Consider the following 22,524-nt stretch of genomic DNA (forward strand, 5'->3'; position numbering starts at 1 on the left):
TATTTTTAAGATTTATGTCTAAGAGGAACCCTACACTGTACAATTTATGAAAATAAATAAAAAAAACATTGTTATTATTATGCTGTGTTGAAGAAAAATTATAAGTACTAGTGAAGAAAAGTGACCTTTACAAAAAGTAATATAAATGGCAAGTAAATGTATTGAAAATGAGTTACGATAAAAGAATCTTTTAAATTTGTTCCGTAGATAAAGTTATTTATAAAATTACACTGAGAAAATTAAAAAGGAAATGATAACTGGTTGCTTAAATTTTTTGGTTAATTTTTACAATTTTTATGCGTAAAAACATTTTTTTCTGATATCCTTCAGAGTATAATTATTTTAAAAAATTTATACGATCAAAATAAAATAGTATTTTAAAAAAAATTAACGCAAACAACTAAGTTACTTTAATATTTTAATTGGAGTACCACCAAAAATAGTTCAGCCAATCACAATCGCTCTGTTGTTCTATCTACTTCTCCCGGTATATAGCACCACAATTCTACTCTATGGACATAACAGTAAAAAGAAAACCAATAAGCCAACTGCTTCGTGCCACTCGCTTGTTTAGCGCGCCGGCGAGACTATTTAGTAGACTGTACGATTATGTTTGTATCAGTTGTTTACCAAGTAGTGTTTAAATATTTTTAATGCGTTCGAGTGTAAAATTATTTTAAAGTGAATTTTATCAGTGCTGTTTATCAAAGGTTTTACAAGTAATTAATTTAGCCTATATTACACGTTACTATTATTATTTTTTAATTGAAAATATTATCTCTATTTTTTAGAATTAGATTATTTCCAGCTATATTAATATAATTAAATAATAAACACGTGCTTCAAGTTAATTTTTTTATACGTATATATAAAGAAACACTTGGTAAAAAGTATTTTAAATCGATTTAATTCGATTAAAGATTTTATATAGGTTGTCTATTTTAAGGTTTATTAATTTACCTGATTATCCGAATTTGTTTTTCACGTCTCAGAATGATCTGCTCTCATTTAGAAAAGATAAAGTATCAAACATTAATTGATAAAAAGACTTTGGTATAAAATAGTATAATATCAAAATTAAAAAAAAAAAAATGTTTCTTTTTTAAATTAACAATTCTTTAAAAATAAATTTAAAAACATTTTTTGTTGTTAAATATTAGTTTTTTTTAGTGATACTCGGATTACAAACGAAAATTAAAAATACGCGTTTGTTTTACAATATTATTTGTCTCAACAACAGAAATAAAATGACCAGGATAGTTTTTTTTTATATTTAGTGAATTAAATTTTAAGTTTTAAGAAATCTTATCAAATAAACTTTTCTCACGTAATCCGCTGTTGAAAAATAATTTATAAAAAAATAAATAAGAACAAGATTTAAATTTGTATAATTTATAAAATGTTTATTGTAATTTTAAACGGAAAATTAAAAAAAAACGAAATTTTTTTCTGGTAAAATTTAACCCAAATAAAATTTATTTAAAAAAATTGAATTTTAAGTATAAATGTGAATTTTTGTTAGCATTATAGCTTAATTTTTTTTGTTGTAAATAACATTATTTTGAGTTTACAAAATGAATTAACTTTGTAATAATAGGGACGACTATATCAATCCGTTGCAATATTAATGGTCTTATAATCAAATAAAAATAACTTTTTTGAAAACTGTAAATTTAACGAAATATGTAAATAAAGCTTATAAAAAAAAATTACACAGTATATTTCCCGTTGATTCAGAGTATCATTGGATGCTATTCGACGAAACCATCCACTCGCTTTCGGGTTTACGAGTACATACATTCATACAGCAATTCATTCACAACGGTTTTGATAACTTTTTTATGAAATCGGTCGGATCAATGCTTCTTAAACGATAACCGTATCAAATTGAAAAACAAAATGATGTTTTATCTTTAAAATTACTTTTCGAAAAAATTCTAAAAAAACTTATTATAAATTTAATGTTTCATTGTATTCATAATACAAATAATTTTTGGGAAACTAATTTTAAACTAAGCAATTTATCATATAATAAAAAATATATAAAAAACATTTTTAAAAACCACTCTTATATAAAACGCACTATAAAGTAAAAAATAAAAAATATGTAAAAAAATGTTTAAAACACCACTCTTAAATTTAAACACACTAAAATGTAAAAAATAATTTTAGGACTTTGTCTCAGAATGGATTTGACAACAAACTTATATAAGATTATGTGAAAGTCATAGCATCGAATTAAAAATTTGACGTTTTTGCCAATTTCTTCATATGCGTGATGAAGCGGATTGCTCTAGCATCCCATTCCTTAGGCCAAAATATGTAAAAAAAACTTTTACATGTATTTTATTTTCTACTTTTTATCGCATTTAATATAAGGAGTGGTTTTTAAAAAGTTTTTTATATATTTTTAATTTTCTACTTTTTAATATTCAAAAGTTTATACTTTACAATATAACCGAACGATAAATACTTTCGTTCAATTTAATCAATTGAATATCAGACATGGATAATTCTTTTACTACCAAAAATTTCATGTAAACGAAGTTGCATAAGTTCAAGGGGCATTTTTTTTCACGTAGCAATTTAAGATCATCTTAGCGTCTTGGAAATGTTGCTAAAATGTGTCGTCATCAGAAGCAAACCGGTATGCAAAATTCAGAGCGAGTAGATAAGCGGAAGTGCTTCAAAATTCGACTAAGCGATTCCGTACCATGAATCACACATACACAGTCCAAGAGCAGTTATATAAGAGTATAAAAAAAAATTTTTTTTAATATGAAAACTTGCTTGTACATATTAAATATACATATTGTACGCAGCAATATATTATTACAATAATAATTATATGTGTGTGTGTGTGTGTGTGTGTGTGTGTGTGTGTGTGTGTGTATGTGTATGTGTGTGTGTGTGTGTGTGTGTGTGTGTGTGTGTGTGTGTGTGTGTGTGTGTGTGTGTGTGTGTGTGTGTGTGTGTGTGTGTGTGTGTGTGTGTGTGTGTGTGTGTGTGTGTGTGTGTGTGTAATATTTTTTACGCAACATATGGATTTACATACTTAGTCATAAATTCAAAATTTTATTAGACTGTTATTTAAATTTAAATTTTTAATTATGTGTCGTATCCTTTTTTTTGTTCATCCGGACCGCTAAGAATCACGTTTGCATAATAATTTGGAGCTTCTTTTTTCCCCAATATTTTTTTTCATTTTTTCACTTGTTTTTTCTTTCTGGGTCCACTTTCTACATATAATCCTCTTATCCTTATCTAAAAACTTAGATTCTCTGATAAATATCTAAATTGGTCTCTATTAAAACAGGTTTCTTTGGAGGTTTTAAAGTTTTAAGATCGTTTCCTATTTCTGTAAACCGGCTAATTTAAATAGTTCTACTGTTATAAAAGTTAAATATTTGTTTTGTTAATCAATTTTTGCTCATAAAATTCTTCTTCGGATCGTGTCATTTATTTTTTCTGTATTTTTATAAATTTCTGTTACACTTTTTAGTTTATAAATTCCGTCCTGATCCAGATATGTTTCTTAAAATTATTTTTTTCTATTTTAATAAGATCTTTATTTGAAAAATTTTGCAAACACTCAGCGTCATATAACGTCTCAGAAAGAATAACTGTTTTGTAACGTCGGAGTTTAGCGTTTTGCGAAAGCAATTTTTTATTATATAAATTTCGTGTTAAGTTGAACGCTAACGCCATTTTTGCGTTCGCTCTTTTAACGTTTCATTTTCTAGAGCGTTTTGTGTTATTACTTCTCCGAGATATTTATATTTTGATTCTCTTTTAATTTCCTCATTTTTTAGAATTTTTAGTGTTTGTACTTTATTTTTTTATCGTTGGAGAATCATTTAGTTTTTTCGAAAGAAATTTGTAAGCCTATTTTATTAGCATATTCGCTTAATTTTTTAACTTTAATTTGAGCCACGTCCATGTCTTTTACAAATATAGCGATATCATCTGCGAAGGCTAATAAGGTTGTGTTTATAAATCCCATTTTAACATTTTCTGCAATATTTAGTTTCTCGATTTCTTTCTTCCATTCTCTAATTACTTTTTTCTAGAGTGCAGTTAAAGAGAGTCGGAGAAAGTCTATCGTCTTCTTGTCCGACGCCTGTTTTTATTTCAAACGGTTCACACATATCTCCACAAATTTAACTTTGGATTTTGTATTTGTTAGTATTTCTTTAATAATGTTAATCGTTTTTGTATCCGTTTTAAATTCTTCTAGTATTATAAATAAAGATTTACGATGTATGGTATCGTAGGCTTTTTGAAAATCTGCAAATATCGTAATTAATTTTGGGTTTCTAATTCTCTGGTACTACAAAATGTGTTTTAAATTAAATATTTGTTAAATAATGTCGTATCTAATACGCAGAATGTTTTTTCATTCACGCTGCTTACACTGGTTTTCTCTTTCTGGGATGATATACAATTATATTAACAAATATAAATACATATACACATGTAATATGTACATAAAAAAAAATTGTGACACGTGCAAATTATATGAAGAAAGGAACTAGTACATCATTCACCTTTTTTTTGTGTTTAGAAATCAAAAATAGTAAAATCAATCTTCCAAAATGATATGTGTATTTTTATATATACATATATCAATAATATTATCTACTTTTAGTTTTATGGTAGGAACTAATTAGTATATAAGCTGAGTTATCCTGGGTTCGGTTTTTAATTAAGTTTTACTATTATTTATTAATAACAATCGCATATATTACGTAAGAAAAAGCTTATTTATTTATTCATTCAATAATTAGTCATTCACAACAGACCAAGATTAGATCTAATTATTACAAATGATAATAAAAATTACAATTGTATTACACCATCGTCATTGTGCCAACAACATAAAAACAAAAATTGTATTGCAACACAAAATACCTTCACACATCTATTATAATATATTCTAAAAGATTTAAACAAGATATGTAACTATTTATAAATAAAGAGCAGAAAAACCCGAATAAATTATATAAAAAAATAAATAAGTAAAATCTATCCAAAACTGCAATATCTCCTGAGAGACCCAAAAAGGGAAAATCAAAACAGAACCTACATACACGGTACATTAATTTTTAAATTGAAGAGGCACCATTAGGATACCATAAAATCAAAGGAATCACAATGTAAACCAATCATATTATAAAAACGCGTCATAAAAGATATGGGAAAATTAATAGCATAATTGTTTCCGTGATATTTATAAATCACGATTAAATAATAAATACTCATCTCCCCGAGCAAAATGTGCATCAGATAAAGCAAAGCGACAGGCAACCTTTTGTCTTATTTCAAAAGAGTTGGTAAAACAAACAAAAAATAAATCCTGGTGTGATATTTTTAATGTATAAAAATTATAGAATTTGTAAAAAAACAATAGTGAAGAAATGTTTTCTGTAATTTTTTCGATTTAATTAATATAAAATGAACGTTAAGATCACCAGATATCAGATGGTTACTATAATCTAGAAACAACTAAGGAATAAAATAACAATTTTATTGCTGTATGTCTAAACTGCATACAATTTGTAATAAGACCAATCTCTTAATCCAGGAAACTCAGTCTTACAAGGCTTGGCTGATAAAATTTTGCACATATGTGCGTAGCATGGGAATGAAAAGAGATATTGGAATAAAATAAAAAATATATGAGTACAATAAGTTAGTTACAAAATGCAGTATTTATTTTTCAATATAATCCCGGTTTGCACTGATACACTTTTCCCAACGTGTGACAAGTTTTTGCATTCCGTCACTGAAATATTCTGGCGGTCTTTCTCGGATCCAAGTGGCCACAGCTTCCTTCACCTGATCTTCGGTGGTGTAATTATTACCTTTGAGATCTCTCTTGAGATGAGGGAAGAAGTAGAAGTCACACGGAGCCAAATCCGGCAAGTATGACAGATGTGGAACAGGTTCAAACTTCAGCTTACGGAGAGCCATCAGAGAGTTTGGGCTGTATCCATCGTGCACTTATTTTACGGTAATCCAATTGCTTGATACTATGGCCTACTCGTTCTTTAGATATGCTTAACTGAATAACGATACATTGCTAGGTGATTCCCAGTCACTTTAAAGCAAATCGTCCACCTCCTTTCGATGTTTCTCGTCAGTCACAGAAACTGGTCTTCCGCTGTGAGTTGTGTCCTCAATTGTCGCTTTACCAGCTTCACATTCGCGAAATTTCAACGTCCACCTATTCACAGTACTCCTGTCAACAGTTGAACTACCGTAAACCGCTTTTAAACCGTGAAAAATATTCGTAGGATTCACATTTTCTTCTGTTAAAAACTCTATCACTGCGCGCTGTTTTAACTGCGTTGACATATTGGCTGTATTCGACTCCATTTCAACTGTTACTGATAACAAACCGATAAAAGGATTTCAACGTATTATCGCAGGTTTTTGGAGAGGGATTTTAGCCATCATATGCTGCTATACCCAACTCGATAGTACCTTTTGTCTCCGCGTAGTGCGCTAGTCTGCAAAATTTATCAGCCGAGCCTCGTATATAGGACAATATCTATTTTTTAAAAATAAAAAATTATAATAATTATAAATTATTTAAATCAAAATTAAAAAAGGTTTATAAAACAAATCTAAAATTATACTTACTATAGGATTTTTTCTTACCGAAGGCTACATTCCAATGGGAATTATTTCTCAACAATTATTACAATGATTACTCTATTTTTTAAGTCAGAATTTAAATTTTCAATTACGTAAAATCAAAATTATTAAACTCTTTAAGTAGAATTGTATGTTTCCTTTTACTCGCTTTTATAATTAAAGGATGGTTTAAAATCTAAAATCGTAGTGTTTAGTTTAGTTTGCATATTAAAGAGATCTCTGCTGTTATATTTAAAAATGATGAAATCGCTTAAATTAAAAAATGCTATTGTTATATTTTGAAAGGGTTGAGCTTAATGAAAACAAAATACTACTATTCCTTTTTTTCATCGATTGAAAATATTACATTATAGAAAAAAATCTGACAACACTGTTGTTTCTGATACACGGCTTACACATACATACATACAAAACTTAATTTTAAATACCTATAATTTTATTTAATACAATATATTTTCGGTTATTTTATTCAATGATTCTACGCGCGCGCACATACCGTATTTAATTCGGGGGGGGGGGGGGGTGGCGCTACTAGCGGCGACGGCCGGCACTAACTAAACTAGTGTAATTTTACAACTTACATAGAACAAATTTCGCTTGTATGGTCGGCAGACTGGTGAAGCCGCGAGGCTAAACGGAACCAGGTACCGAGCCACCGTATTTAATTCCGCGGGAATTGGTTTGCTCGGCATTTCTCCCGCCACCCCCGTATTCGGTACCCTAAAGCATAAGACCAGATATCTGTGCCACAAACGGCTAGTGACCCTGGACTAGTTTAGCGACTAGAACGGCTAGTTTAGCGACTAGTAACCTTATTAGCTCCTAGAACTAACCTAAAAGCGTGAGCGGAATAAGCGTGATACCATACACCACTCGCTTGCGTTTCCCAGCGCCCACTTGTCATATATCCCCAAAATGGGTAGGCGCACCCCGTCAACTACTAAAACATATATGACTATCAATAATTAAATTTTTCTCGTCAAAACAGCAATTCACTGCCACGCCTAGGCCGTTGAATGCCAGCAAGTACCTGTCCACCAATAAAGCGCTTGGAACCTTAATCTCGCTGGTAGCTAGCCATATCTCTCGGTTAGTTTTCTACAGCAGCGCGGTAGGAGTCTTTTCCCTTAGGTAAACTACTGATGTCGGTTGAACGAAGCAGCCGCATCAAGGAACTCCCCACACGATCCGACAATGCGGCTCTCGCCATACTGACTCGCCTCTTGTGAGTGGCCAATTTTCCCCATGAATTCCGCGGGGTATGGCCATACTAGCGGCGACAATCAGTGCCAACTAAACTAATGTAATTTCACAACTTACATAGAACAAATCTTGCTTGTACGGTCGGCAGACTTGTTTAGCCGCGAGACTTAACGTACCAGGTACCCAGTCAACTGGGCGATCAAATTAGAGAACCAGCCAGACCGAGATACGTTTTTACACTTTAAATACTATTCGTTTATTTAATTCTATCGCTCGCCTGTGACGTCACAACATAGCAGACGACTAAAAGAGAATTTTTTGGGGTGGTGTGCGATTTTACAAAAACATTTTTTGCAAATATTGTTATTTTTTAATCGTTAAAAAATGTGCCTAAGAAAAATATGAACTTAATTAGGCGAAATCTGGAGATACTGGGTGTAACCTTGCTTTACAGCCTCACCATTTTGACCTTTTAAGTTCAAATATTAATGGCATCAATGCTCCATATAAAGAAATGATCTGACCTTGTTTGGTGAAAATCGGTCCTGTAATTCTGGAGATATAATGCGATTTAGAAGGTAACATCGAACACACAAACGCGTGCACATACACGTTCATACGAACAGCCGGAAAATTTCCATCCGGTGTTTTGGGATCCTTAGTGTCAGAACGTCAAGATTCGGTGAAAACCGCGTATGCCCTACTTAGATCGATTACAGTACTAGAGCTAGATCGGTATCTAGACAGGAAAGTTAAAATTCATAAACACTTCATTCATGAAGATTTACTCTTTAATCATAAAATATTGTAAATCTGGTGTTTTAATTATCATAAACATGTATCATAATTATATATAACATATATATATATATATTTATTTAAATATATTATATATTATTATATATATATATAAACACCGGTGATATATGTAACCAACTGGATTAGTCTAGTGGTTAACTCATCGTCGCAAATCAATTATATAATAGCTAATTTTTGAAGTCGAAGGTTTTAGGTTTCAAATCCTAATGATTTGATGGTTGGGGTTCAATTAACCACACGTCACAGGGATGGTCGGTCTGAGTCTGTGCAAGACAAGACTACAAGTCATTTACATGTCATCTACACCTCATTGAGCTGTTAGGTGAGGTTGCTTATTGCTCTCTAGTCGAACAGATTGCAATTTACAAGGGAAAAAATTATATATATACTATATACATATATATATATCTCGGTTTTGCAACACAAAACCTATAAATCGTAATGCATTAAGATAAATCTATAAAAAAAGGAATTAAATCAATAAATAGATAAAATCGAATTGGTAGCAGTAGTTTTTATGTTTTTTTTATTTTGAAAGATTAGTTTCTAGACTATAAAAATGTTGAAAAAATGTTATGAGGTAATTTTTTATCAGTGGCTCTACATATCTCTACAACTTTTTTTTTGACAGTATATCTTCTTTTTTTTTAAAGGTTAGTACAACAAGAAAAATTATTTAAATTCTTTTTTATTTTCAATGTGCTTAGGCCAATAAAATTATTTCAAGGCAACATAATTAATTGAATCAGTTACCGAGATAAAAAGATCATGAGGTCATGATAAGAAGAACATCCGTGTTAGTAGTACTGTAAATTTGATAATTGTATAATTTTATTACATTTTATAAGAACGTTAATGCAATTGTTTACTTAAAAAAATAAATTAAATTTTAAAATTCCAATCGTTAAGAAAATTTATTAAAATCAAGCAGATATATTTTTTTTATTAAGTACTGTAAAATATTATTTTTATGTTTTATTACCAAAAAAAGATATTGTAAAAAAAAATAAATAGATATAACAATTAGAAAAAAATGACTTAAATATATTTTTTTTTAATAAAGGTAAACTCAAAAAATTTAATAAATCGTACAATTAAAAAAATCTTCATCCTTCTGAATGATATAATAAATACATAACTTAATTTTATCGCAAACATACCACGGATTTAAAAAAAAAATTCCATTTTTATGTATCAATTTAATATAACGATTTAACGAAAAAAATGGCATATATATGAGCCGTTTTCTAAAATATAGAAAAACCAAATATTTTTGAGTTCTTTAATTCGATGGTTTAAACAAACATTTCTGAAAAGTGGATTTTAAATATTTAGCCGTATAATATATCAATTATTATGTTTGTATTACACAAACACGAAGAGGGTTTTATTTGTTCCGGATAAACAAAAAACTACCCGATCTATTGCAATCAAATTATTACCCGTATTTCTTGGCATAACTGAGAAGGTTTTTAGGTATATTTCATCTCGAAAAATCTGAAGAATTAACCGATCGATTACTTTCAAATTTCATATTATACCACGGAAGGTTTTAAGCCAAGACCGAGGCTCTAGCCGCCTTGAAAGTTAAACTAATAAAGATATTCGTTATTTCTTAAACACCAAGGAGGGTGAAGTTGTATATATAAAGGAAAAAAAAGATTAATCCTTTTACTTTATTATTTATTATATCTCTGCCTCCATGGCAAAGAAATAAGTTATGAATTTTTCGTAGTCAAATGTGTATTTTATAGATACCGTAGCTACTATTATTCTGTCTTTTATAATTTAGTTTCTTTTTCAGATTTTTATAAAGCCTAAATACTTTAATTGTTATTAACAGTGTTATTCTCCCAATCATGAGGATAACGCACAATGCGAAGGTCCAGAGGGCGGAGCTCTCTGGGTAGACGGGAATGGCGACCGAAGCGACGAACGCTGCGGTATGTCCAAGGCGCCGTTCCCCTTCAACACAGGAATGGCAAGCAAAACGAGCTCTGCAGTCCTGGGGTAGGCCCCGTGGCCCAGAGGAGCTCCTGAGATGCTCCGCGATTCGTCTGGATTCTGGATTCGTCAGGTTCTGGCTAGACGGTCGGTTAGTGTATAAATTAAAAATATTTGACGTATCATTTGTTAAAATAATCATGAATATATTAAAAAATAAATAATAATAAGGCACTCGGCCTTTTATCTGAGGAGTACCGGGTTTGAATCCCGACCAGGAATGGCATTTTGTACACGCTACAATATTCCATTTCTATATTTCCACGATATTTCCATGTACAAGCCACTTTTTAAGCTTCTGTGGTGAATTAATTCATCAAGCAAAAAAAAAAAAAAATTAATTCTAAAGGGATAATTTAAAATAAAATAAAATTAAATTGCTGAATAAGCGTCACAGAAATATTTTGAAATCGGTAATCAATAAAAAAAAATTATGTATGTAAATACCATTAGAATAATGACTTTATAACAATACCAGACGATCAGTCTAGCCAAAACCTGGACCATCGGGGATCGGGTCAGAGGTTAGCCCAGGCAAATCCCGGAGCCAACTCAGGGACTCCTCGGGGCCTCCCGGGGCCATGGAGTCTACACCATGGCCGCAGAGCTCGCATTGTTCGCCATTCCGAATTTTCCATCTGGAACCAGTACCCTGGACAACCGCAGAGCTTGCTTCTGTCGCCATTCCAATCTCCTAGAGAGCTCAACCACCTGGACCCCTGCACCGTATGTTATCCTCAAGGTTGTGAGAATAATACTGATAAATAATAATTATAGTATTCAAGCTTTATAGAAATCTAAAAAAAAATTCAATTACAAAAGCCAGGGTAACTAAAGTACACACATTTGACGATGAAAAATTCATAACTTATTTCTTTACCATGATGGCAGAAATATAGTAATAAAGTAAATCGATTAATCTATTTTTTCTTTAATTAATATCTTTAATTCACAACTTTACCCTCCTTGGCAGCGAAGAAATAATGAATATTTTTAATATCTTAACCTTCAAGGAAGCTTGGCCTCGGTGTACGGCTTAAAACCTCCTCCCATCCTGCAAAAGTAATCGGTCAGTTGGTTCTCGGCGTGATGTGATAAAAATCAAACAGACAAACTTTATATATATATATATATATATATATATATATACATTTAACAATCAAACAGACAAACTTTATATATATATATACATTTCCGAATAACCGTGATATGTTAGGTTGAGGTCGAGAATGTACCTGATGCGTGCAAATGTTAGTCTTCAACCTATTAACAAATACTCCGTTTGAATTTTGAAAATCGGACGATTGTTTGCAAAGATGTTATAAGAGCCCACTATTGCACCTCCCAAAACAACGTCCCAGGGGCATCCCGTTTGTTTCCAGTTGATTGCAATGATTGATCTAGTCTCACACGAGGTGCTCATATTCCTCATCAATTGTAGCCTCACACGCAGTCTCCACGGGAAACCCATTATTATTAAGCAGAATTTTAATAAATTTATTTAAATAAATAAATAATTTATAAATAGTTATAATAACAAATAATAATTAATTTATTAATTAATTATTAATTTTTTTATTTATTATTAATTCTTATTAATTAATTTATTTATGAATAATTAATTTAATAAATTTATTTATTTATTTATTTTTTAAATTTATTTAACATTATTTTATTTAACGCAAATTTAGTTCTATTAGTTTTGTAATACTATTCATTCGATTGATTCAAAAATTCAGTTCAAACCCAGCTCACACAGTGCTAGAGGTTCGTAGTTCACAGTTCTTTAATGCAATTCATTAAAGTTTGGGGTTCAACCGAGAAAGCTCCACTACTATATATATATACATATACAGTGGAATGCATAAAACTCGAAATTTCTACCCACTGTAAAATTCACTCACGTAAAATGTGCAGCACTACTTAAGAAAATATTGCATTTTTTTCATATACAGTCTTATTATATCAAAGCAACATTATTATATGACATGATTCAGCATTATAAATACAGTATTTAGTACGTACTACTGGTTAGTACCTATATATATTACGTATGTAGTTAGTAAATTAAACTTAAGTTATCTGAAGAGTATTCATTACCGCGGAAGACACTAAACAAAATGTAGGCGATTAAATACGCAGGAAAACATGTACATTAATAACATTTTTTCTCACTGATAATCAATTATTAAACAAAAATCGTTAATGAATGAAAAATCAAAAGCAAAAGGCTGTAACTTAATAGGAATAGTAAAACATATCATTATTGTATATAAAACATGATTCAGTTTTAAATTAAAGGATTATTTTTTAAAAAGTTTTTCAAATAAAATAAAAACAATATTAAAATTATAGAGAATAAAATAAAAAGTGAACAATAATTGGCTCTTTCGTAAAAAAAAATGAATTTAATTAAAATCGATTAAAAAAATTGATGATAGTTGTCTGACGTTTATTCTGACGCAATGAATCAACCATTCTTCTATATCTGGCACTGCGGAAAAACCCGATTCTGGTACATCATCTTTTGACTCGACGTATCGTCGAACAGAATCAACGTTATCCGTAACTCCCATTAAAGTTGGGAGCGGTAAGCAGGGTAGTTCATCATTGTCATTATCCGAATCAGTCTCTATAGTGTCATTCTCATTTGCCCTTGCGTTAATCGTATAAATTAAAATATCTTCGTCAGTAAGGTATTCAGCTATTACCAAATCGTCTATATAAGCATAAGCACGAAATGTTACATCGCTACTTGCAAATGGGTATTTGAAAAACATCGGTAACTGAGGGCCATTCATTATTATCATCATTATTGTTGCTAGAACAAAGGTTTTCACTGCTAGTTTGTTCATATTTCGACAAAATAACGTGTTGTGGGTTTTTAAATCCAGCTTTTTTAAAGCAGTTAAAAATTGTTACCTCAGTCACATTTTTTAATTTCCCATAGACAATGAAGAAGATTAATTTCTGGAAACGGCTTCATTATAATCCTTTTCCTGTGGATTTGCTTAAAATTTTGTATAATGCCCTGATCCATTGGTTGTAGTTTAAAGGTAACATTTGGTGGAAAGAAAAACGCATTTTATCGATAACAATTCTTGAGGAAACGATGTTGGATGTGCCGGGCAATTATCAGTAAATAGAACAATCTTTCTCTTTTTCGAATGATGATAATGATACGATTTGAATAACCATTTTTCAAAGATTTCAATAGTAATTCACACTTTTTTGTTGGCTTCGTACTGAATAGGTAAGGAACGTTACAAAACAACGTGGACTTTTCAATTTACCAATTACTAGATGTTTCAACTTTTCTGTCTTCGATATGTTCACACCTATAAAAACGATGAAGTTGTTTTTACTTCGTTTCCCATCGTGAAATTTATCACCTTTAAAAGTTAAAGTTCTGTCACGTAAACATTTGTAAAACAGTCCAGTTTCGTCAGCGTTAAAAATTTCTGATTCGTTGTATATGATCATAAATTTTTTAGCGTACCGTTTATCCACGTGTTACAAATTTCTTCATTTACACTGGCACTTTCACCAGAAACAATTTTAAAAATTATTCCATGACTATCTAAACCGATTAAGCCAACCCACACTAGCTTTGAAATCCGTACGATTGAACTGTCTCGCAAAGTATTCGCCTTTTTCACGTAAATTTGATATACCAATAGGTAAATTTTGATCGCTACTGTTTTTAAACCTGCCTAAAACAGAATATGAAAACCCTTGTTTACAGTAGCAAAAAAAACCCAACAGACAAACGAAAACTATGCATACGAACTGAGACGGTCATAAAGACACATTGATCGACACTTCTTACGACACACGAGTTCCGGTGAATACTAACGCCTGTTGTATAAGATTTCGCTTCCCTCTTTACTGTACGTTGATTCTTTCTTTTTTGTTATCGCATAATAACGGAAGTGAACCATGCTTGTTTTATATTTCTGAACTGAAAATAAAATCAGTATTATAGGCTTAATTTTAAACTTGGATCTTTTTTATTTTTTGTAATAAAATAATCAAATTTTTTATTTCGACTTACAGGATTTTTGTTCGAATTAAAGGAATTATATCTCCGTATAAAGTAATACAATACGGCCGGGAATTAGAATAAATTTCGAGTTACAGAAATGTTCGAGTTATAGGTATTCAAGTTATAAGAATTTAACTGTATATATTTAGAGATTTTTCAAGATGAAATATATCAAAAATTCTTCTCAGTTATGCCAAGAAACGGGTAAAAATTTGATTGTCGGAGTAGTTTTTTTGTTTATCCCGAACAAACAAAAACCTTCTCTTCCACTTTATATAATAGTAAAGATAGATAGATATAAACAATTTTATTTTTTTTAAATAAGATATGAACAAACGCTTGCTTAATCTATGAAAATCTTAAAAATATGTATTAATAAAGTCTCTATAGTTCAGTCATTCATATGCACAATACTACCTTCAAAAAACATCCAATTTTCTTCTCTACTACTAAGTGGAGACAGTGCATCTTTCTGTATTTCTCAAAGAAAGGAGTACAATACTTTTATTGTTCTATACTATCTATTTTAATTTTTCTAATGGCTGTGACTCATTTAGAGCATTTCAGATGTAATCTGCAATAGTTGCAATATATATGAGTTGCTTTCCTTAATGTTTATGTCGTTTATTATAGTCAGTCTCTGCAGTGAACAGAGTGAAAGTTTCACACGAAGGTCGAACATCAAGTCCATTTTAACGGGGGTAGTATAACGATAAGGAAAATTATACCTGATAATTAAGAAAAAAATAGGAAACCGATCCACTTATTTTTCTTGTAAGTATGGGACGGGTTATCTTAGTTCAACAGGAAAATATGTTTCTTATCAATAGGAATGGCTATGACATTTCCGTTAATGACTTGGATGCAAATATCAGGTCTCCCAAAATTGTTACGGTGATAAAATGTTACATATATATTTTTATTTATTTATTTTTTTTGTTAAACCTCCGGAACCACCATTAGGTATTGCTTCAGAGGATGATATGAATGATTTGTAGCGTGTGTGAAAATGCCATACCTGACCGGGATTCGAATCCGGGACCTCCGGATGAAAGGCCGAAACGCTACCACTCGCGTCAAGAAGGCCGGCCAATATATATATGTTATGGTTATAAATATTACCCGCCGAATATATCTAAATAAAGGGAAAATGATGGTGTTCATTTCAAAAATGGAGTATCGAGTATTTTATAAATCTTTATAATTTAGGACCCGCCTAGATCAATCTAGACGAAAAAAGAGTATGTGTTTGTGTACTTATGTACGTCGCACTGCTTTTGGCCGTATAGCCGTAGCATTAACCAAACCGATTTTTATCAAATTTGGTTTAAATATTTTTATATATGTAACATTGATCATATTATTTTTTTTTCAAAATTCGTTAAGGGGATGACGTATCGCGACAAAACCAATTTAGACTTTCTTCAGAGGCATCCTATAGAAAACTTATTAAAGTGTATTTTATATTTATGTACATTTATATTTTATATATTTATTCGGTATTTTGCGCTTTATTAAACCGCGTTGTAGTTATAAACATATACAGATTGTTTCTGAAATAGTGAGCTGGTTATACTTTTTCGAATTCTACATGTAAAACTAAACAAAAAATATCTTTAGGGAAAATGGTAATTTCTCCTTCGTTTTACCACTGTCCGCCATTTTGTTATTTTTACATAATAATTTATATCTCAAGTTCGGATATACAAATCACATTAATATTTGGTAAGCATCTTGGGAATAAAGTTTTAAAATTAGCAGAACATCAGGACTTCACAAATACCTTCGCAAATTACAAAATGGCGGCCATGTATATTTTTCAATTCGTTATATCTCTACAAATATTAGATTTATAAAAATTTATATTTTTCAAAAATATTAAGCCTTTTATTTTGAACATATTTTTTAAATCGGTTTACAAATAGCTGCGTTATGGGAGAAAATTTACGTTGCAATTATGTTTCTGTTTTCATGTTCTCCACTTTACATTCAATTCGATGAAATATTAATAATTTTTATTTATTGTTAATTCTAGTATTGTAAATTAGTATCAAATTAAGTAATAATTTTCTCACAATAATAGACCTAATAATTATGACACAAAATTACATCAATTTTCTACCATAACTCGACTATTTGTTAACCGATTTAAAAAATATGTTCAAAATGGAAGGCTTAATATTTTAATAAATAACATAAATTTTGTTATTGAAAAAAATTTGGATTGAAAAATAAATATAGTCTCCATTTTATAGTTTTCGGAGGTATTTAAGTCCTGATTTTTTTGCTAATTTTAAAACTTTATTCCCAAGACCTTACCAAATATTAATGTTATTCGTCCATCCGAACTTGAGATATAAATTATTTTATACAAATAACAAAATGGCGGACAGGAGGAGAACGAAGGAGAAATTGCCATTTTTCCTAAGGATATTTTTTGTTTAGTTTTACAAGTAGAATCCGAAAAAGCTCACCATTTTATAAATACTCTGTATAATAATTTAAAAAACCTTTTTCAAAATTTCAACCCCCACCTCTTAAAACATATTTTTTTTACATAAAAGCATATTCTAACTCTTAATTTTTATTATTAAAGTTTTTTCCTTTGTCACAAGGGCAGTTAATATTTAAGTAATTCTGGCCCCTATAATATACCCCGGATCCAAAATAAGAAGCAATTTTTTTTTATTACTATCATCAAATTTATACTTTATTTTTTCAATATTTTTAAAGACATATTTAATTAATTTTTCGTTAAGGATCACTTCCTTATATATAAAAAAAAAATTACTAAATTGTCCCCACAGATTAAGGGAGCTACCAAAATGAACAATTTTTTAATTTGTATTAATCTTTGTAAGAATGATTATAAACATTAAACAAGTCCCATTGATACGGAGGGACTCAAAAACTTAATGAAATTCGAAAAATTTTGTTTCTAACTTATATTTAAACGCTTCTAATGATTGAAAAGTACTTATTTTTGTGAAGGCTTATTGCATGATTTGACCGGTGTAGCCAGGAAAGTCAATATTTAACCAGCATTTTTCTTATTCTCTCCTTTTATAATTATTTTAAATTTTGATAAACTTGTTGATGTAATCTAATAAAAATCATTAGTATTCTTTCATAATCGAGTTTTTAATTTACTTTGCTAATATAAGCTTCTTTATATCATTCTACGTAATTTTGTAACGGAATTCCTAAAAAATTACCGGAAATTTAGTTTATACTCGGATTCAAATGTGATAAAATTGTACGATAAAATCTAGTAAATTTGAAAATTATCAGAAGAAACTTTATTTTATCAGAATTCATAAAAAAAACGTATCTATATTTCTTTTTTGAAATCGACAGTTTACGTCTACGCTTGCAATATATTGGATTCTGCCGGGCTCCATGCGGGGGTGGTGGCGTCTCGGTCTTTCATACGGGGGGTCCCAGGTTTGAATCCCGGTCAGGCATGGCATTTTAAACGCAATAAAATTGCCATTTCATCTCTTCCTCTGAAGCGATATTTAACAGTGGTATCGGAAGCTAAAAAAAAGAAAATTCTGGATTCTATTGTTCAGATTTTAGTTTTAATTACAAACCAAACCATATTGAGGCAAAACCGACAGCGTTAAAATTTAGTCAGAATTTTTCTGGAATTCTATCATTTGATCTTTCACGTAGCAAGAAAATCTCTAAATATTTTAACCCAAAAGATGACTTGATACTCCTTGATGCTATCAACAAAGTTTTTATAAAGCCAAGAATGAAACTAATGTAAATTTAAACGTTTCGTTTTTCTATACCGCTGTTGTATTGATTTACAATTGTCAATAAATTCCAACGGTAAAGTTATAATATTATAGACTAAAATGATTATAAATTAATATTTTATCCGTCAATTACACTATCAGAAGCAATAACTCGTAAATTAAAGGGAACATCATAAGTAATCTTGATATTTTATATTTAAAGACTACAAAGTATTCTTACAATGGAACATATAATGAATAATTAGATGTAATTTAAAAATTAAAGGTCACATATTGTTATATTAAATAAATGCAATATACTCATAAGATACACGTTTCCTGCTCTTTTTATATCATTTAAAGTCATTTGAAATTAATTTATGGAATAAATAGATATAATAATTTCTTCATTAATAAAAAAAATTAAATATAAATAAATTATCTAATTAAAAGAATTCAATTGATTATTGACGTTATTAGTCGATGAATAATTTATTCTAAAATGAATCAACCATTATCGCAGATAGTTTTTGTGGTTTTATTTTTTTTCAATTATATGATTTAAAATACTTGTATAGAATAAAATAAAGTAAAAAATGAATGAATATTATTTACTAGTCGGTCAGGGATCGCCTTCTCTCACCCTTCACGTCTAACCAGGAGGGTTTGCCTCCTGGACCCCTCATATGTTCATTATCCTCATACTTATGAGAATAATATTGAAAAATAACAATTAAAACCTTTCAATTTTTAAAAACCGTTATTGTAATTCCTTCAGAGCAACAGTTTGATCAGCACAGGACTAGAAACTTTGAGTGATCTGATGTGTGCGGGTTTCAGAATAATCGGCCCCCTTTTTAAAAATTATAGTTACGGAACCGGAGACAGGTGCAACTAGTTTTTTTTTTTAAACTCCCCCAAGACGACCAGCCCACGCTAAAAAGCTTATCACAATCACCTCAGGGTTTCATGGCAGCGCAGTCTGCCCTCCCTAGCTCGTCCGAACTTGGACATCCCATCGGGGGTTTCTCGTGCCTCCTCGAAAACATACTAATCACCTCTTCCGGTGAACAAAATTTTTCTCCGCAGAAGAGCACCCTTCCAGTCTCTATTGTACCTGATCAAGACATACATTTCGTTTGCCCTTCACAGTTACGCGTCCCCCCATGCACACCTCGAGGGTCCCCATGCCATCATCGGGGAGCTCCGACCCACCCACTTTGCGCGTGCGTAGGCCCGAACACCCTAGGCATAGAGGCTGCCTCCCTGGCCCCTACACGCATCAGATGGACTAGTATCTATCCTCGATCACCCACGCATTCCGATGACCCCTCATTACTTGTTGCGCCATACCTCCTACGCCGTCAGTGGTAGAGCACCGCACACAATATCCCCCCACTCCATGTCCATCGGTATATCCGGCAGCATAATCCAACAACAACATGAGCAAAGACACATAATACAATCATAAATTCCTAACCTAGCGAAGTACATTAACAACTACAAAAACAAAACACATTTCGACGCCTCTTTTGACATCGAGGGCCGTGTGCACGTCAAGGGGGTTCCTCCTGCCTCTTCGCTGTTAGTACGAGACGAGCCACTCTCTCTACCTCCCTCCATCCATTCTCACTCTGGAGCATGTGTCTGACGACATTATCTGGTGTTAAGGCCACCGGAATCTGACGTCTCTCGTTCTCCCACCGGACACAGTCGAACCAGGTGTGTTCGGCTGTGTCAGTTGTCGCACAGTACCTGCAACCCGCCGTTCTCCTCCTCTTGAAGCGATGCAGATAGCTATCAAAGTTCCCATGGCCCGAAAGTAGTTGAGTGAGGCAGTATCCACCCAAGCACTCACGTCCGGAATCAGACGCATAATCCACCGTCCTACCTGGCTCGCCTCCCACCGTTGCTGCCAGATGGCCATGATCTGCGCCCTTGCATTCTCTTTGTTTACGCCTTCAAACCGCAAGGATCGTTCCTCAACCAATAGGTCTATTGGCGGCGTTCCCGCAATGACGCAGATCGCGTCATAGGAGACTGTCCTGTAGGGACAGATGCAACTAGTTGCTGTTTTTTACACGTCCTTCATACGGGTAAAAAAGTATTTTGCACGGTTCTTAGCGTTACCTTACAATGACCACGAGGAGATGATCGTAACTCGTTTCTTACTTTTTGTGTTTTTTTTATTTGTTTTCATTTTTTCTTGTGGAAAAGTTCGTGAATAATATAGCCAGCCGGCCTCCGTGGCGCAAGTGGTAGCGTCTCGGCCTTCCATCCGTAGGTCCCGGGTTCGAATCCCGGTCAGGCATGGCATTTTCACACACGCTACAAATCATTCATCTCGTCTTCTGAAGCCAAGTTTGTGAATAAGATAACCTAAAGAACAAGAGTTTACACTAGTTATAGCTCTTTTCTCTGAAATGTATATGATCATATCGTTTCCACAGGAAATTGTAGACTGTGAGACACAGGTGTCTCACAGAAAACGAAGCATAGACTCTTCGAGTAGAAACCAGCTACTTGAAAAATCTGTCTTTGTCACTTATTTACTATCACTGAAAAGGCTAGAAGATAAGGCTACTAAAAATAAGTAGAAGAATCTGGAGATGCTTGAAACTGAAGGGTAGGTGTAAAGGAATGAAAACCGTATACTGTAGCACTTTTAAAGCTAATTTTATCGATAACCAAAAGAGATATCGAAAAAGATTTAGAAAAAATTAATTTCAAATATTTTTAGTAGTTGAATTCGATTTGACCAAAGGATTGGGCATCATGAAGTTGAACATCAGCATTGAAAATAATCCGGTTGTTACCGCTAGCCATTAAAACGACCACCAACTTGAAAATGTGAAATAATTCGTAACCGCAGTAATCGTATGTTCTTTCAAGGTATAAAAACTATGTTGTTGCAAAATTTCAGCTCAATCGGTCGAGTAGTTTTTGTGTGAAAGAGTAACATATTCAGAGAAATCAATAGAATTTTATAAACATAATGATTGATTCCAGTGGCGTATAGTATAGGAAAAAATAAAGCTTTACTCAAATAAAACATCCGATTTTCAAAAGTTTTACATAAAAGAGCAAGTAAATCATAAACCTTAAGGGTTGTATGCAACCTCTAAAGAAAAACATAAATTAGTACAAAAACTGCAGGTCCATGCTTTTAGGATTAAAATCAACATATGTATCTAAGGACTAAAGAAATTCAAATGAGATGGTCTTCCTACTTCCTTTTAAATTCATAAATAAATATAAAACTTCACTACGGTCGAGCGGAAACTGAGTTGATGAATGAATATTATTCAGAAACTGTTTACATATAATTGCATCCAATTTTATCATCGATATTTCAGTTATTGTACACCATGAATCCGTAATTAGCCCTTACCAGGTAAAACAGAAGAAAATTTGACTTTTAATTTTCTCATCGTCAACAAAAATCAAAACTATACAGCATCAGATTTGTATTCACGAAACCAAAAATAACGAATTAAAGGAAAAAGGATAATGAAAAAGGGTAGGTGATAAAAAAGGATGAATCATCTTCGTATGAATTATAACACCTAACAAAAACACAACTATAGGATAACTTAAGATAATGAATATCTATCTCACCAACAATTATTCAAGACAACATATTTTTTACTCATGTGAATGAAGCAACCATCCATATGGGTATCAAAAATTTTTATCTTGAACAGCTTAAATATATGTATCAATAAAACATTTTTTTTCTAAAATTACAGACAATACCCGTAATGTTCTTAAAAGAGCAATTCTTAAATTTTCAAAATTGTGTTGTGCATAGAATTATCTAAATAAGTAAAAAACTATTAATCAAAATTTCTCATCGATAATTAAAAGAGGATAATTATAACATCACATCTCAGTTGTTTAATATACATTAAAGCAGTATTAATGTAGGATAAAACAACAACCCACCGGGTTGGTTTAGTGGTGAACGCGTCTTCCCAAATCAGCTAATTTGGAAGTCGAGAGTTCCAACGTTTAATTCCTAGTAAAGACAATTACTTTTATACGGATTTG

General features: G+C 31.4%; 1 protein-coding gene across 2 annotated transcripts in view; it reads left to right on the forward strand.

Annotated features, from left to right (window-relative positions):
- The first annotated feature begins 535 nt into the window (after positions 1-535).
- The window catches only part of LOC142329725 (aminopeptidase N-like), a 193,826-nt gene continuing 171,837 nt past the window's right edge, over positions 536-22,524 (forward strand). For both annotated transcript variants that reach the window (XM_075374460.1, XM_075374461.1), the window contains exon 1: positions 536-719. The gene's annotated coding sequence lies outside the window, so the exon portion shown is untranslated. The remainder of the gene's footprint in view (positions 720-22,524) is intronic.

This window comes from Lycorma delicatula, chromosome 9 (genome assembly GCF_047948215.1).
Source record: "Lycorma delicatula isolate Av1 chromosome 9, ASM4794821v1, whole genome shotgun sequence".
NCBI classification, from domain to species: domain Eukaryota; kingdom Metazoa; phylum Arthropoda; class Insecta; order Hemiptera; family Fulgoridae; genus Lycorma; species Lycorma delicatula.